The sequence below is a fragment of the Eschrichtius robustus genome, chromosome 10 (assembly GCF_028021215.1).
Source record: "Eschrichtius robustus isolate mEscRob2 chromosome 10, mEscRob2.pri, whole genome shotgun sequence".
Lineage (NCBI taxonomy): Eukaryota > Metazoa > Chordata > Mammalia > Artiodactyla > Eschrichtiidae > Eschrichtius > Eschrichtius robustus.
This window is the reverse complement of record NC_090833.1, coordinates 109,455,812-109,468,550: the sequence shown is the minus strand read 5'-3', so window position 1 is coordinate 109,468,550 and position 12,739 is coordinate 109,455,812. Positions and strand designations below refer to the sequence as shown.

Below are 12,739 nucleotides of genomic sequence, written 5' to 3'. Positions count from 1 at the left end.
CTCAAATGGAGGCACTGTTTTAAGTGAAAAGGGGTCCTATTAATAAATACACTGGGACAAAAAGCATAAGTCGGCATCCTCAAAGGCAAACCATCCAGCTATATGGTTACTTATTTATGAGCTCTAAGAGGGAATAAACCAAAATGCTAAAATGTAGAAAAATCCTTACCTTTTAGAAGTATATACTGAGATATTTATAGAGGATTTATCTGGAATTTGCTTAAAAATAAACAGGATGAGGGTGGTGAGGAGTATTCTGGGATATCAGTGAAACAAGATTAGCCATGAGCAAATTACTGTTGACACTGAATTATGGGGCTACATGCATGTCTGCTTTTATATATGTTTAACATTTCTCATATTAAAAACTCAAAAATAAATTATACAGTCTAAACAAAATGGTTTTTAAAAGTTATTTGGAGACTGACGATACTTAATCTAATATTGCTAGTGCTACCAACCTACAGTGAACAGAACTGGGAATAGAAACCAATGTTCTAATGGAAACCAGTAATTCAACGACTCAAAAAAATTTATCCCCATCAAGTTCCATCTCTTTTACTGAAATTAGGCAAAAGTGTCATCAGTGCCCAAAAGCATGAACTTTCTTTCCTAAACAGCTAATTAAATTATTGCAAGCACAAAAGAAAAAGAAAACCCTTAGAATCTCTTCTGTCATTCTCTGGAAAATGACAACGAAGATATTAGGATCTAGAAATAAATGTCACCTGAAACACTGATAAGGAGCAATCTCAGCAATTCTGTCATCGGCCACAGCACTGAATGCCCAACTTGTCAGCCTGCCCCCTACAATGCATTCTACGCACAGCAATCAGAATCATCTTCTTAAAACATGAGTTAGACCAGGGATCTCCTTTCCTTAAAAATTTTCAGTGCTTTCCCGGTACACCGCCAGGCCCTTCATAACTAGCTCCCCGACCACCAAGTTAATCTCATATGACATCACTGCCATACTTGCTCATTCAGCTTTAGCTACGCTGGCCTCCTTTCAATTCTTCAACCAGCCAAGCTCTTAACTGCTTCAGAAGCTTTACACTTGCTGATCTTTTAGTCTCGAATGCTCTTCCCTAGGCTCTTCTCTGGTTGACTCCTTCTCATCCTTCAGATCTTAATTTCTTGATATTCCTGTTAAAGGTAGCCTTTCTTACCCTCTGACACTTTCTGGCACTGATTTACTGATTTCCTTCATAATATCTTCTCATTTATGTATTGTCCCTTTCTGCTTTGCTGGCACCCAGTCGTCCTCCTACCTCATATAGAAAGCGCTCCCCAAGGCTTTTGACATAATCTGGTACTGAATCCATTTGCTGAAATGGCGTCAACCCCCAAAGTACCCCCAAAATACTAGTAGACCAGTATTTCCAGCTCCCTAAAGGATACCTCCCCTAGGATACACTATGGCCATTACATGATTCCAAATATTCCCTCTTTCCAATAACTTTCAGTTCTGCCCATGATATTACACTCTTCTAGTCTTACAAACTAGAAACAATGTGATATACAGCAAGGAGTATAGACCTCAGAGCTAGCCAGACCTGGATCAAACCCCAGCTTTGTAAGCTATTAGACGATCACTTAACCACTCTGAGCTGCATTTTTTTCTTAAGTAAAAGAGAACACTCATGTTCAGGATTGTTATAAAAATTAGAGATATAGCAGTGAGTAAAAAATACCCTGTACAGTATCTCACATATAGTAGTCTATTTATTAGCTGCAAGTCCTGGAGTTATTTTTAGATCTGCCAAACTGCATCCATTCTTTTTAATTATAATAATAATTATGGTAATAATATATTTATAATAATAATAATTTACAATAATGTTTGCATTTATCCCTTCCTTTTATCCAACTGCCTTCAACCTAGTACTGGACCATAACAAACCATTATGCCTAATCTCACATTCCCCATCAGTTTATCCTGTGCATTACTCTAAATCAATCTTTTTTATTTCCTCTAATAATGCTTTAGCTTGAATAATTTCAACTGACCTGTCTTTGAGTTCACCAAACCATTCTTCTGCTATTTCTAGTTTAAGGTTAATTCCATCCAATAAATTCTTAATTTCAGGTATTATATTTTTCAGTTCAAGAATGTCCATTGGGGCTTCCCTGGTGGCGCAGTGGTTGAGAATCTGCCTGCTAATGCAGGGGACACGGGTTCGAGACCTGGTCTGGGAAGATCCCACATGCCACGGAGCAACTGGGCCCATGAGCCACAACTACTGAGCCTGCGCGTCTGGAGCCTATGCTCCGCAACAAGAGAGGCCACGATAGTGAGAGGCCCGCGCACCGCGATGAAGAGTGGCCAGCGCACCGTGATGAAGAGTGGCCCCCGCTTGCCGCAACTAGAGAAAGCCCTCACACGAAACAAAGACCCAACACAGCTAATAAATAAATAAATAAATAAATAAAGTAGCTATTAATTAAAAAAAAAAAAAAGTGGTAACTCTTGGGAAGAAACAGAGAAAGATCACTTTTTATTATAAAAAAAAAAAAAAAGATGTCCATTAAATTCTTTTTTAGAGATTTCATTTCTCTATTGAAATTCTTCATCTATTAATTTTTTCCATCTTTTCCTCCATTTTCTTTAGCATATTTATGAGAACTAAATTTCTTATCTAATTCCAACATCTAGGGCACCTGTGGATTTTATTCTATTTTTCTCTTGATTGTAGGTCATATTTACCTGTTTCTTTGTAATCTTACGATTTTTTATTGTGTGCTGGACACTGTTTAGAAGAACTATAAACACTGGAGTAAACACAATTTTCCCAAGAGATGGCATACTTTCCTGTCTTTTTTTTTTTTTTTTTAACCCTCTACCAGTCTGGCAGTTATATATTCAATTTATGACTTAAGTTGAAAATTTAACATTATCTCTAATATTTTATCCCTCTTCTTAATAAAAGATCTTTACCTATGATGACCTCTCTCTTGACTTTTACATCAATATTGACTGATATTTTAGTTCCATCTTGTTTTTACACTCTCAATGTTAGCCCTTATTATCATTACTGCAGTTCATGCTTGTTTAGATTCACCCACATATTTACCAATTTCCTTATTCAGAATTCCTTTCCTTTTTGCATTTTATTCCTTCCCTCTGGTTGCTTCTTTCTTCCTGAAGTAGTTCCTCCAGTGAGAGTCTGTTGGTGGTAAACTCTGTTTTCTTGTGAAAACACTTTATTTCACCCTAAATCCTGAATAATGATCTAGCTGGATATACCATTCTAGGTTAATAATTCTTTTCCACCAACACTGAAGAATCCTCTGGATTCTATTATTGCTGTTGAGATGTGAGATGTCGGTCTAACTGTTGTGCCTTGTGGATAACCTGACTTTTCATTCTGGCTATATTTAAGATCTTTTTGCCTTTGGAATTCTGCATGTGTCTACATGTGGAATCTGGGGGGTGGGGAACGCTCAGCACTCATCAAACTTTCTGGTTCTTAAGATGTGTGTCTTTCATCAATCCAGAAAAGTCTCAGTCATTATCTGTTTGCTTTTTTTGTTTGTTTAGTCATTATCTATTTGTATAGTGCCTGTCGCTCATTCTCTCCTTTTTGAACTTCTATTAGATGACTAGACATATGTCAGACCTCCTCATTTCATACTCCATGTCTTTAAACCTTTCTTCTATATTTTCTCTTTTGTCCTTTGTGCTACCATCTGGAAATTTCCTCAGGTCTATCCAGTTGAGGGGTCAGGAAATGTTTTCAGTAAACAGCCAGAGAGTAAATATATTAGGTTTTGGGAGCCACATACAGTCTACGTAAAATATTTTCATTTGTCTCTTTTTTTAAACAACCCTTCAAAAATGTAAAAACCATTCTTTCCATGCAGGCTGTAAAAAATAAGCCACAACCAAGATTTACCCCACAAGCCATAGTGTGCCAAACTCCTGATCTAATTCATTAATTCTCTCTTCTGTGTCAAAGTGGTTGTTTATCCTACCCACTGAGTTTTAATTTCAATGACTATTTTACATTTCCAGAAATTCTACTGACCCTTTTTAAAAATCTGTCTTATTTTTACGATAGCACCTATTCTTTCTCACGTTTTCTATTCCTTCTCTTCATGTGTTTAGTTTGTTCTGTCTGCTGATTCTTGCTCATAGAGGAATAGTAGATTGTTTCCTCCCATGCTTTATAATTCTGTATTGAGTTCATTTTTAGTTGTGCTTTATTTCTGGGAAATCTATGTGGTCTGGGTTGAAGATACGTCCCTCCAGAACAGTTTGTGTCTTCCAGATACCTCTGTCATGTTATCAGCCTTAGACCACTTTTTATGTCAATTCTCAGTCTGGAGATTCTCCCAGATCCCACAAGTACTGTAAATTTGAACACAAAACTCGTATGAAGGGAAATCCATGGTCATGAGTTCTCAGTGAATATTCCCTTCCCCAACCAGCTCTGGATCTTGCTAAGAGAGACATCTCTCTGTGTGTGCTCACAGGTAGATTTTGTTCTAGTCTATCCACTCCTTTAGTAAATGTTCAACGCTTTTAAGATCCATACTCTTATCTGATGTCTCAGTTTAACACTCACAGGCGCAAGGCTCTTTCTCTTATCTCTGTGGAAACTAAAATGCAAGTTACTAAAACTGGCAAACACCCTAAACGGCTATAGCCTCAGACTGCTCATCAGATGCTTTTTCAATCCCCAACCTCCCCTGCCCCCACCCCACCTTTTTATTTTAATAAGGATTTATCTTTCTTGAGAGTGAAATATGCATTTTGTAGCAGGGGGGGTTTATATTGATCTAGTCTGCTATTTTGCCAAAACCAGAGATCGCCTCCAGTCTTTTGTCTGTGCATGAATAAACATGCTTACAAAAACGGGATATATGTTTTTTGTAATCTGATTTTTTGCACTTATAACAAGAACAATGTAATGCCCCACATCATTAGATGCTATACTACATGATCATCAATAACTAAATACAGCAAGACCATAATTTATTTAACCAGTCCCCTTTTGTTAGACATTTGTTTCCAATTTTTCATTATAATCAAAGCTATAACAACTATTTTTGTAGCTATCTTTGCATACATCCACAGCTATTTCCTTAGAAAGAAAATTTTAACATAGGTCAGAGCAAGAATATCTTACCATTTTAAAAATTACTGTCTACGAGAAAGATGACCACTTATCCTCCCACCAACAATACAGAGGGCATCCGTTCGCCAATAATGGTGTGACAGAAATGGTTATTACTCCACGAGAATGTATTTGCTCTCCTACATTTCCCACTCTGCCTTACAGTTTGGCTGCAGCCGTTAAGACTACTTCTTGCCAAAGGGAATGTGAGTAGAAGTAAGGTATCCTTTCCAGTACAAGGCAGTTAAGAATAGCTATGGATTCTTCTTCCCCCCACCACTTGAGAGACTGAAAGCAAAAAACTCTAAAACTATGAAGTGGCAAGATAAAAGCAACCCAGACCCCTGAGTCACCACTGGAGAGGAGCCACGGAAGAGGGCCACCTGAACTGTGAAGAGTGAGAAATAAACTTTTGTTATGTTAGGCCACTAAGATTTCAGTCTGTTGCTGCAGTTAAGCATTAATTAACCTAATTAATCCAACCGAATGCCTTTTTTAAAAAAAAGACAGTTGGATAAAATGTCATTCTATTGTTTTAATTTACCCTTTATTATTGGAGGTCGAACAATTTTTGCTCATTGAGTATCTGTACTTCTCTTTTCATGCACTATCAGTTCATGTGTTTTGCCAATTTTTCTATCTCTAAATGTTTTTTCTTTTTTTTCTTTTTTTTACATCAGTCTGCTGCCCATAATCACTCTTTTGCTGAACTTCCACGATCCTCTGTAATCAAGGATGGCTCTACCTACACGCCCTACTTCAACTATTCCACGTACGTTTAGTGAATCTTTCAAGCTCAACCCTACACAAAGAACGAGCTGGCTCAAGTTGTGCTCTTTCTCCACCCTTCTCCATCTCACTTGCCCAACAGACTCACTGGACACTTGGAACAGCGTTCTTCCTCTTTTCCACCTATCCCACTTACTCTCTGGGGCCATTTTAGAGTCCCACCTCTTCCATATAGTTTTCTCTAACTACACTCGAGTTCTAAACTCTCTAAATTCCCACTGTATTCAGTATTAGAGGATTCAGAATTTGATCAACTGTTCATAAGTTTCATTTAAGCAATTTGTTTCTCTCCAGCTGGACTTAAAAACTCCTTGTAGAATGAAACTATTTTTCTGACCTCTTTTGAAATCCCTCTGCAAAATATCACATAGTTCTGGGTTCCAGGTCACACTGCTCAATAAATAACAATACTAGATGAAAATCTTAGTTTTACATTTTCATTTTCAATCAAGTTTGAGATTTAGAGCCTATATAGTCTTGGTTCAAGGAAAATGAAACACTGTAAAATAAAGAGAGAGAATTTCACAGCTAGGAGGAGGCTTGAAGGCCATCTGGACTTGCAATTAGACTCTCTGGCTCAGGACTCAACTTTGAGAATTTAAGAATGTTACACAATTTCCTCCTTAAAGTCATATTGAAAATCCCTACTTACCTCCAGGGTTATTGTGAGGATTAAATAAAATATGATAGATTAAATAAAAAATCTATGGGACACAGCTAAAGCTGTGCTGAGAGGAACATTTATGCATGAAATGCTTACATTAGAAAAGAGGGAACGTCTCAAATCAATAACCTAAGCTCCTGCTTCAAGAACCTAGAAAAAGAACAAAATAAACCCAAAGTAAGCAGAAGGAAAGAAAGAATAAAGAGCAGAAATCAATGAAATAAAAAACATAAAAACAAAAGAGAAAAATCAGTAAAAACAATAAGTTTGTCAAGAATTTTGACAAACCTGCTCAAGACTGACAAAGAAAGAGATACAAATTACTAACATGGGGAATGAAACAGGGGATATCACTACAGTCCCTGCAGGCATCAAAAGGATAACAAGGCTTCCCTGGTGGTGCAGTGGTTGAGAATCCGCCTGCCAATGCAGGGGACACGGGTTCGAGCCCTGGTCTGGGAAGATCCCACATGCCACGGAGCAACTGGGCCTGTGAGCCACGACTACTGAGCCTGCGCGTCTGGAGCCTATGCTCCGCAACAAGAGAGGCCGCGATAGTGAGAGGCCCGCGCACCACGATGAAGAGTGGCCCCCGCTCGTCGCAACTAGAGAAAGTCCTCGCACAGAAACGAAGACCCAACACAGCCAAAAATAAATTAATTAATTAATTTAAAACAAAAAAAAAAGGATAACAAAGGAAGACTATAAACAACTCAACACACATAAATTGGACAACTCAGATGAAATGAACCAATGCCTCAAAAAACACAAACACCACAACTCACCCAATAGGAAATAGATAATTAGTCCTATAACTATTAAATAAATTGACTTTGTAATTTTAAAACTCCCCAAAAAGAAATGTCCAGCCCCAAAGGCTTTCACTGGAGAATTCTACTACATGTTTAAAGTATAAATACCTATGCTACACGGTCTCTTCCGGGGGGACAGGGGGGAGATTCCCGGTCCATTTTACCAACCCTGATACCCAAACCAAAGAGAGCACCAAAAAAGAAAACTACAGATAAATCTCACTCATGAATATAGACAAAAAACACTGAACAAATATCAGTGAACAGAATTCAGTAATATATAAAAAGAATTAAATTATATTGCACTTAAGTAGGGAAGTGTTATTTTATATAGTTAACCTTATCCAGAAGCATGAACATTCATTGTCTCCATTTATTCACACCTTTATTTCTATCAAATAGTTCTGTCATCCTCATTCCTGCCCCAATGTCTCATATTAAGTTAATTTGTATTTTATATAATTTACTCATCCGTTCTCCTGGTTCTCCACCGCAACAGCTCATTCTCTGGTTCCTTTTGCCACTCCTTAAATACAGTTGTTCCTCAGGGGTTTGTCCCTTGTCCTCTTCTCTCTTTATCTTCATTTACTGGAGCTTGCCAATAGCTTCAATTAGCACCCCCTGATTGGATGATTCTCAAATTTACCTCTCTGACCTTGATCTCCCTTCTGATATCTCTTTTCCAATGGTCAGCAACACAGACATCTACACCTCAATGTTCCAATGGCAGCAAGGGTACATCTCCTCTGAGTATAACGAGGTTATGTTAGTAAGTGTCTTCTCCCAACAAAGAGGGAAAAAAAGTTCAAAATACTTGTGCACAGAGATTTATCATTCAGATCACGGCGGATGCCCTACTTTTTACTTTCCCTAATGAAAATTTTTTTGCTGATAAATGGAAAGTAGAATTCTTCATGTGTTAGCCACTCACTTGAGGGCTTGAAACCAGCTATGTTCCTGGAAAGCTGAAATGGTAAGTAATTCAAGTCAGAAGTCCAGAAGATAAGTTGAGAAGTCAGCTGGGGCTTAAGAATTCTCATTCAGAGTTCTGCATATGCTTGTCTTGCCCCTTCATCTCCTCCCTCCTATGCCTCAACACACCCGTGCCCTCTACCATCTCTACCACATCGCCTCCTCTTTGAGCGCCTTCTCTGCTGACATTCCTTATCACCATGGCGAACTCTTCCGTCATCAGTGGGAACATTACCAGCAACGAGGACCTTGATTTCAAGAGTCAATTGATATAATAACCATCCTACTGACTCGACCTTTCTTCTTTTAAAACTAAAACACTCTGATATTGAAACTTCCTATCATGGATTTGGCATATCACTGTTTATTTAGGTCTTCTTTAATGCCTTTCAACAAAGTTGTATAATCTTCCTCATTAAAAAATAAATAAATAAATAAACTGAACTAAAGTAAAACACTCAATGGAAGAGAGAAAGAAAACAGAAGGGAGGAAAGAAGGGAATAAATAGCTGGTTCCACTTGGGCTGCTGTTATGCATTACATCTGAAACGCATGAAGGGAGAACGGAGCAAGAAGCAGAGAAGCTAGACACCTTCCAGATGTTCCCAAATGAAACCTTCAACTGACTTTAATACATTAAATAACTGTAATAACAGCTAACATCTATTGACTGTTTACTGTGTGCCAGATTAGACCTACTGTATTCCTTCACATACTTAATCTTCACAAGAATCCTACGAAGTAGGTGTTACTATTATTCCCACTTTATACACGAGGAAACCAAAGCACAGAGCTTAGGTAACTTGCCCAGGGGCATCCATACTGAGTAAGACTTGGATTCAACTCAAAGTTACTCTAAGGCCCACACTCTCTATGTCTTAACCATTATGATAAACTGCCTGTGATGTTAACTCAGGGAACACAGAGCACAGGCACATCAAGCATAAATTAATTTTAAATTATCCATATTACTACAGCTATACTGTAACCACAGATAATGACAGTTATAATTAAAACACATGGTAATACTATTCCAAACCTAAAGTCAACCTTATATTCATATTTGTTTATCTGCTAAACAAAACAAGAAAACAATATACTCAGAGTGAATGACCTACCTGTGCACCTGTGCAGGTAGTACTACATGAGCCCATCCAGAAGGCAGAATCCTATTACAACCCAGGAGCAGGTGCTACAGAACCGTTTGTACATTGCTGCTATTACTGCCATTGCCGCAAGCCTTTCAAACTAGATAAAGATAGTTCTGTACAGAAAATCATTTCAATAAGGTTGTTGAAAGCAATATTTCAGAAATTTTTAAATACTATAACAACCCCAGAGAACATGATTTCCTGATTTCCTGCTAAGCACAGGCATGACAAACACCCTGTTACCTAGTACCTAGTTCAAAAATCAGGATGTTAATAAGCTAAACAAATTAAACAAACTAAAATAAATTTCCCAATACTAGCACTACTGTTAAGACTATGACTTCTCTCTTTTATGGTTTAAAATAACAAAAGGCACTTTCCAGGGAAGCTAACTGTTGATAAAAAATGACTTGCAAAAACTGATTGTAGGCAATTCACAAGTTAGAGGAGAGCGAGTCATGTGTTTTTCACAATACAACCACCACAGTTTATTTACTGCAGAAATTTAACCTGGGTGTAAAACAAAGGAAATACAAAGTTGTCAGCAATTAAAAACCAAAATCAGGTGAGAAAAACTGGTTGTGCATTGACATACTTACTGAGTTACGAGTCAAGATTATGATACAATCACAAAGAACCACAGAGCTGAGCCACCCTTATTACAGGGCTTTGAAAACAAGGAAAAACAAGTATTGCTTGGGCTCAAGAACAGATGTCTAATTCCAAAGGTGTTCCACAGATGCCCCTAGCAGACACAAAAGGAGCTCACCAGTTAGTAATAAGCGTTCCTTCCGCTGCTCAACAGCGTATAGGTATTAACAAGCAAACTAACATTCTTCATTAACCCAGGTCACAATACTGCTGAATTTAGTCAGCAATAAACCTGAACCCAGAAGTCTCAACTCCCAGGATAAGTCCTCAATTGGAAAATTATGCCAATTCATGTATCTGTTTCCCTTCCCACCAGTTTGATAACATCCCACAAATCAAAATCACATTGTCTCACAAGTCAGTTTTTAACTCGGGTTACAAATCAGATGCACAAATCAGCTAAGAATGTTTTCACATGATAAACCCAGGCCCACCAAACATTAACTGAATCAGAATTCCCAAGTATGGGGCCCAAGCTCCTGCAGTTTGACAAAGCTCCCAGGTGATTTTCATGCAGAGCACACAACTCAATAAAACTCAAAAGTATTGGTCTAACAAAGAACTGATGACAATCCTCATTCAGATTGATGACATCTGAATCAATGTAATTACAGACAACTAAGGAAGTCAAAGAGCAATATACCTTATTCATGCAGGAAGTCTACAGACTACATCATAGACTTTTGGAAGACGTGGGGGGTAGACCTTTCACTTGTTATAACTATATATATATTTACAATGCACTCTAGGTAATACACTTTACATATACTTTCTCATTTCATCCTCACATCAACCATCTTGGGGGTAGGCTTGTTTTTTCTACTTTGCAGAAAAATAAGAGTGAATCCCAAGGTTAGGTAACCTACTTAAGGCCATATAGCAAGAAGGTGAGGAGCCCAGATACAAATCCAGGTGTCCGACCTGCACCCTGCTACCCACGTGTTTACTATTTGTTTACTTAAAAGACTCACTTTGGCTTTGTTCATTTACGATAAGCATGTATTGCTTTCATAATTAAGAAAAATATTACCTTGCTGCAGTCACTTTAAAGTATACCACATTAGATTTTTCCATAAATAATGTGGCAATTAGCTTTTTAGAAAAAAAGTTGAATTCCTGCATGACAAACCAAATCCCAAAATAAGTCCCAGATGGATTCAAGAGGTAATTATAATAAATGAAACCATAAAAAGAACAAAAGGAAAACATAAATGTAATTTCACCACAAGATAAGTACAGCCACTTTTACAGGAATCTAGGCAAAAGTGGAATCCATAAAAGTTCAACAAATCTGACTATGTAAGAAACAAAGGCTTCTACATTTTTTTTTTTTTTAAGTTGAGATTCAGTGAAAAGATTGGTAGAAGCATTTACAAGACAGCATTACTTTCACAGAAGTAAAGGCAATACAATAGTGGTCAAGGGAAATAAGCAGGAAGCTACACAAAAAGAAGGGGCCCAAACGCTAAACATTTTTAAATGTTTAATCATCCCAGCAATCAAATAAGTGTACATTTAAAACAAGACACAGTGACATTTTCCACCTATAAATCAGCAAAGAATAGTAAAATTACAGTATCTGGTACTAACGAGGGTACATTCCCATACTCCGGTGCCGGGAAGGAGAACCGACACTCCTTTCTGGAGCACAATTTGGCCTTAAGCAATAAAAGCCCTGAAATGGTGCCTTCACTTTGACCCTACAATTCCACTTCCAGAAATTATCCTTAAGAAAGAATCACGAATGAGAAAAAAGATTTAATATCAAGAATGGCCACATTACAAAGTAAACCATTTAGTATAATAAAGTACAGTACACCTCTGTACTCTGCTGGCAGCTACAGTGACAGGTACTCTTACGTTGTATTAGTAGGAACGTAAACTTGCCATCTGTAACAAGTCTTTAAAATATTCATATCTTCGACTCAGCAATTTCACTTTCTAGGAATGCATTCTATGTGAACAAAGATTTGTATTATTGATATAAAAATGTAATCACCAAGCATTCTTTATAATAGCAAAAAAAATTATAAATTAAACGGCCAAGATTAGGAGGAAGGTTAAACATTAAGTATGATAAATCCATGTCATTAATATGATTATCGCTCTGTCATTAATATGGTTATCTCTCTGTCAATAAACTTTTCAATCATTTTAAATCAAATGGGAAAATGTTCACAATATGTGAAAAAAACAGATTCCACTGTATGGAAGGAGGAGCTGTAAAAACAGGTTTTTTTAAATAAGATCTTCAGATAGATTTTGCTGAAGGATCTTTCTGGAACAGTCAACTTGATGTGCAAGTGCCTAGAGCAGAAACTAATTTCTCTAAGGGTTTCCATTCCTCAAGAAAATAAGATTTTCACCTTATGTTATGGAGGCATACAATTGATATCATTAGTGCTCTAGCCTCCCTAAATGAGACAGAAAACTCAAGTAGAAGTTTGCTAAGCAATACGTAAATCAGCTTTATGACTCAGGCATCCAACTTCAACCTGCATGGGTGGATTCAACTTGAGACTCCGATTCTGTCATCCCTTTATCATTACTACCATCTTTCTGATTCATCAGGCCCCCTAA

General features: G+C 37.4%; 1 protein-coding gene across 5 annotated transcripts in view; it reads right to left on the bottom strand.

The window, feature by feature from the left end:
* Positions 1 to 12,739, bottom strand: part of EXTL3 (exostosin like glycosyltransferase 3) — a 136,278-nt gene that overhangs the window by 46,951 nt on the left and 76,588 nt on the right. The gene's annotated exons all lie outside the window — the stretch shown is intronic.